The 5,002-nt window shown below is 47.4% G+C and overlaps 1 protein-coding gene across 20 annotated transcripts in view; it reads right to left on the bottom strand.

The window, feature by feature from the left end:
- The window catches only part of Nrxn2 (neurexin 2), a 97,893-nt gene extending 92,897 nt beyond the window's left edge, over positions 1-4,996 (bottom strand). For 13 of the 20 annotated variants that reach the window (XM_019209260.2, XM_010636060.3, XM_019209255.2 and 10 more), the window contains exon 1: positions 4,937-4,995. The gene's annotated coding sequence lies outside the window, so the exon portion shown is untranslated. Of the gene's footprint in view, positions 1-4,936 lie in introns of all 20 variants that reach the window. The other 7 variants (XM_010636061.3, XM_010636062.3, XM_033756594.1 and 4 more) reach the window with 3 other exon arrangements.
- Between the last annotated feature and the right edge of the window lie 6 nt (positions 4,997-5,002).

Raw genomic sequence — 5,002 nt, 5'->3', positions numbered from 1 at the left:
ATAGTATACATCTTAAGCACACAAACTGAAGATAATCTTATAGATTTTTTTTCAGTAGTGGAGACTGAACCCAGGACCTTTGCACTGAACTACATCTTAACCCTGATTTATTTTTTATTTTGAGACTTACTTTGCTGATTCACTAAGTCATCCAGGCTGGGCTCAAACTTGTGATCCTCCTGCCTCAGCCTCTCAGAGCACTGTGCCATCACATCCAGCTTATACTATATTTATATAGAACCTGTGTCCTGACTGGGACTCATCACATGAGGTCAAGTGTCGAATTCTTCACTTGTGGTATCAGGTTCAGTGCTCAAAAAAATTCAGTTTTGGGAGCACTGCGGATTTCAGATTTTCCAATTAAGGGTGTTCAAGCTATATTTATTGAGCATTTTCTACTTGGCAAGTACTTTTCTACGTACTTTTCATAATTTATGTAACTTGATTCTTATATCAACTCTATAACATAGGTGCCATTCCTATCCCATTTTACAGATAGGAAGCTTAAGTCAAAGTTCAGTGCCCACGCACTGTGGATGTAGAATCTCCCTCTTAACCACTCATACTTTACTGCCTTTTTATCTACTACTCAATTAAAAAGTCAGGGCCACTTGGGCATGGTGGCACATGCCTGTAATCCCAGCACTCGGGAGGCTGAGGCAGGAGGATCGCTGTGAGTTGGAGACCAGCCTGGGCTACATAGTGAGTTATAGGTTAGTCTCAACTACATAGTGAGACCCTGTCTCAAAAAAAAAAGGCAGGGCCGGGGATTTAGCTCAGTGGTTCTGCTGCCTGCCTTGCAAGCACAAGAACCTGAGTTCAATCCCCGGTACCAAAAAATAAATAAATAAATAAAAATTAAAAATAAAAAGTCAACTTCGAGAGCAGAAAAATCTGCCTTAATTATCTCTGACTCCCCTGCAACCCTCAATACATGGCCTATCACAAAGAAGGTCGTGGTTACCACCTTTTAAATTAAATCACTAGTGAACTTAGAAAAGACACATAAAGACACCTATGACTATCTCCCCACAGTACACACACTACCTCTACTTCCTACTTTTTAATCTCAAGCAAGGTGTATACCTGACACTCAGCCCTATACATCTGTGCCCCAACTCCACCAAACATCTCTCACACAGACCTGCACACCCCTGCTTCCTGAATCACATTCCAGCCCATTTTACACACACACACACACACACACACAGGTGACTCCAGGAAGTACAGACACACAAAACACTGCAAAATCCCAGCCTACTCTCTCCAAGCTTTGGCAGATAATCAGCAGCAGGTACACAGACTCTCAGTTACTCATACTTAGCTTTGTCTTCAAGTTTATGTGGCCAGACACCCCCAGAAGAGAAAAAAGCAAATTTCCTGGCACGGAGGTTCTCATAGTCAATGGGTAAACCCAGACCCTGGGAAGCAGAGGAGATTCCAAAAAAATCCACAAATCCACATGGACACCAAGTATCTGAAAGCAAACCAGCTCATCTTGTGTATAAAACTAAAAATCTATTTTTCTAATGTATATTTTATTAACCACAATGGCAAACATAACATCAAAGTCATCTAAAAGCTTTCCAAATTCACAGAAGCTTTGAGTCATTTATTTTTCCTAATAAACAGATACAAAAATAATAACTACTATTTGGAAGGAGTACCGTGAATTACTGACTTTTTAAAATGCCCTTAGCTGAGCGTGGTGGCACACACCTGTAATCCCAGCACTCAGGCAGCTGGAGCAGGAGGATCACCAGGAGTTCGTGGCCAACCTGAGCTACATAGTAAATTCAAGGCCAACCTGAACTACATAGCAAGACTCTGTCTCAAAAGAGCAACAACAATTGAGCCAGGGATTTAGCTCAGTGGTTCCACCGCCTGCCTCCCAAGCACAAGACCCAAGTTCGATCCCTTGTACCAAAAAATCCCTTTAAAAAAAAAAAAAAAAAAAAAAAAAAAAAGAACAATAATAATAATGCCTCAATTTCAGAAAAAAATGGAAAAACTCAAAGCAAATAATAATGAAGTAACTATAACTTCCAGAGAAGCTTGAAGAGTTTAGCCCTGAGAAATGCGCACAGACCGGGAGCCAGACCCACTCCCCTTGAAGCCTTCCTAACTCCATCCCAATAAACAACAATGAGAATCCATGCCCTTTCTCCTTGGCTAGATAAGAATGCACTATGGGGCTGGGGATTTAGCTCAGTGGTTCCACCGCCTGCCTCACAAGTGCAAGGTCCCGAGTTCGATCCCTGGTACCAAAAAAACAAAACAAACAAACAAACAAACAAAACCCTAAAGAATGCACTAGAAGAGGTGCAATGAGTACAGGATATTACAAAGCTGCCTTAGAAATAAGGAATAAATATAGGTGATAAATAAATAAATAAGTGGAGAAGAAATGAAGTCATGGTGTGGGGAGAAGGAGGGAGCTGGTAGAATCGTTGCTGCGTCCATCCTCTCCAGGTGCAGTCAGTGTCTGCACGTGGCTACCCAATATATATCTGAAAACATATGAACATATATGGCCTTACCTCAAGCCTGTGTTCTCTCAAGCACTTCATTCATTCTACAAATCTTTATCAAACACCCACTAAGCGTGGTACTATATTAGGTGCAGAGAATACAGAGATGAATAAAGACACGTCTTGCCCTTTCCAGAGAGCACCACTCTCTCAATGGATCACACACACACAGACACACACACAACACATACACTCGGGCAACCCTGCCTGTACCAGCTGTCTGACACCCACCCAATATTTCCCTTCTTTTTTCTTACATGAATGTCTTACATACACACACAAAATGGGTCAGACATACACATAGCCATCTCTCTCAGCTCCATCACAGTTAACACATTCATCTGATGCACACCCAGCACACCCATTTAATACCACCATCCACTTTACACACAGTCACTCAAATACATCTTACACACACAACAGTCATTCAGAAGCACAGCCTTCAATTGGCTCACTGAAAGCCTCTGGCCAATGAACACTTTCAGGGAAGGGACTGACCAGGGTGCCTCTGTGTGTATTTCTCATACACCCAGGCCCAAGTTAGCCACAGCGAGACCAAAGACCAATTACTGCACGCTCTCTACAGCCTGAATTTCCCTTCCATCAAATTATAGAATGGTTCATCCTATTCTCAGGAAGGCTTGGTGGGGTGGAGTCATAGTAGTAGAGAATAAAAATAAGGTCCTGGGAAGATTTTTCATAAACTCCAAGTGTCTTACCAAGGCCTCACATTCAACAGCCTATCTATGGGAGCCTGCACACAAGCATGCACCCTTAAGCTTTATGCTGCTCACCCCACTAGGCACTGGGCTCCTATCAACAAGCACTACTATTCAGACAGATCCATTCACACATAAAATACATGCTGCCAGACTCGCAGGCCTCTGCACACAAGACACAATTTCACAGTTTAGGGAGCACTTCAACTCCCTGGAGAAAAAGCGAGAAGGCGTCAGATTAACTTAATACACACAGTTCCTGAAGGTACATCCTACAACCAACCATGTACAAATAACGCCACAAAAACAATCCCAAGCCCACAACTACAAATACACAGTGAAAACCTACAGATCTGGCAGTCCCCAAGGCTGTCCACACGCACACAGCCACAGGGACACCCAGTCCCAGAGCCTCATTAGTTTGTGGGCACAAACATTACATACACACCCTCCCCCAAGGCCCTTCCTCCTACAGATGCACACACACACACACACACACACACACAAAACTGTCCAGTGACCCAACCCTTCAAGAGGTACTAGAGAGAGGAAAGCATATCTGACTGCACACCAGTCCTGGAAAAAGAGCTGCCACCCCTAAACTGACAAAGAACCTGTCCCCTACCCTCACCCAGACCAAATTAAACAAGGTCCTGAAAGTCCCTTCTGTCTTCATCCCCTCTGAGGCTACAATCCAACCCTAGCTCAACCCTCTGTCCTTGTTTCCTCACTTCAGACACACCCTCCTGCAGCTGGTGTGCAAGCCCAAATCCCCTCCCCGAGGACCCCCTTCAAGTCTTCATTCCATGTTCAATCCCAAGTCCCAGAGCCCCGGGAATCCCAAACCCCACGGTCTACGGGCTATACAAGCCTCCCTTCCGGTCCTCAGACCACCTGCTATCCTGAGCCCTCACAACTACAGCCAACTCCTGGCCAGGAGCACCAACCCGCCCCCCTTTCTTCTTTGGCCATTTCGTGATGAAAAGGAACACAGGGTTCCCTCTGTCTTGTTGGGTTCGGGCACAGCCTCCCACTCCCTACTCCCTACTCCCTACTCTGGCTCACCAGCCCTCACCCAAGCCATCAATCATGGGGGGGAGGGACCCTCACGGGCTCCACCCACAAGACCTGCCCCTATCTCTCATAGGCCCACCCCTGTGTCTCACAGGACCTGCCCACACCGGTCCCGCCCAAACCCCCCACGCCCCACTCAAGGCTCCAAAGTGACTCCACAGGCTCCGCCTCCTACAGACACAGGTACCCGCCTCAAAGCCTGGGCCACACTCACTTACCTTCCCACACAGACCCCACTCACAACCCTTCCAGACCCCACACACGACAGCGTCTGCTCCCCAACCTCGCCCTGTACAGGCCCGCTCCCATGTTAGCCCCCCCATACTCCACGGCTCCACTCACTGTTTCTAGCAGGCCCGGTCCACACGACCTCACTAGCCCCCTCAGACCAGACCACACAGACTACTACAGGTAGCCGGACCGCGCACACGCTGGCCACGCCCACTTCGGCCACGCCCACGCCAGTCCGCGAGTTCACCCGCAAGCGCCAGCCGGCAGACACCCACATCTGTCTTCCCTGGAGGCACACGCTCACCCTCCCTCGCGCCCAGCCAGAGACCCGAGGCCCAACCCGGACCCCAGCCTCAGGGCGCGCAGCTCCCCGGGACTCACCTTCGCTGCAGAACTTGCCGCCAAAGCCCGTGTGGCTGCAGTCGCAACCCACCTCGCCGGGGGCCA

Source organism: Fukomys damarensis, unplaced genomic scaffold (assembly GCF_012274545.1).
Source record: "Fukomys damarensis isolate Sample0158 unplaced genomic scaffold, DMR_v1.0_HiC HiC_scaffold_27, whole genome shotgun sequence".
In the NCBI taxonomy this organism is placed as follows: Eukaryota; Metazoa; Chordata; class Mammalia; order Rodentia; family Bathyergidae; genus Fukomys; species Fukomys damarensis.
The sequence above is the reverse complement of the archived record's forward strand: the minus strand, read 5'-3'. Positions and strand labels throughout refer to the sequence as shown.